Raw genomic sequence first — 527 nt, 5'->3', positions numbered from 1 at the left:
ATAATAAAATATACTCATATTAATTCTATCATATAATAATATATTTTTCTCCTATATTAATCAAAGAAGGGATAAGTATTGTTTTGGTCCCTCACGTTGAGGGTCAGAATCGAACCCGTCCCTAACGTAATTTTCGATTTAGAATCATACTTAACTTTTTTTTGTATTAAAATCGTCCTTTTAATTTTTTTAGACAAAAATACCCTCACCAATACCAGCATAATTACGTCCTCTACCAGCACCACCACTACCACCACAACCACCACCAACACCACCACCCGCACCACCACTAACACCAACACCAACAACAACACCAACACCAACACCACCACAACCACAACCACCACCAACCACCACCACCACCACCACCAAGACCACCACAAAAAAGCAGAAAACAACACCAAACAGAAACAGAAATAACACCACACAGAAACAGAAAGCAAGAAAGCAGAAGCAAGGCGTGAGGTGGAGGCGGAGGCGGCTAGGCGTGAGGCGGCAGAAGCGAGGCGAAGGCGGCGATGTGAGGC

Source organism: Arachis duranensis, chromosome 1 (assembly GCF_000817695.3).
Source record: "Arachis duranensis cultivar V14167 chromosome 1, aradu.V14167.gnm2.J7QH, whole genome shotgun sequence".
NCBI classification, from domain to species: Eukaryota; Viridiplantae; Streptophyta; class Magnoliopsida; order Fabales; family Fabaceae; genus Arachis; species Arachis duranensis.
Note: the sequence above shows the minus strand (reverse complement) of the source record.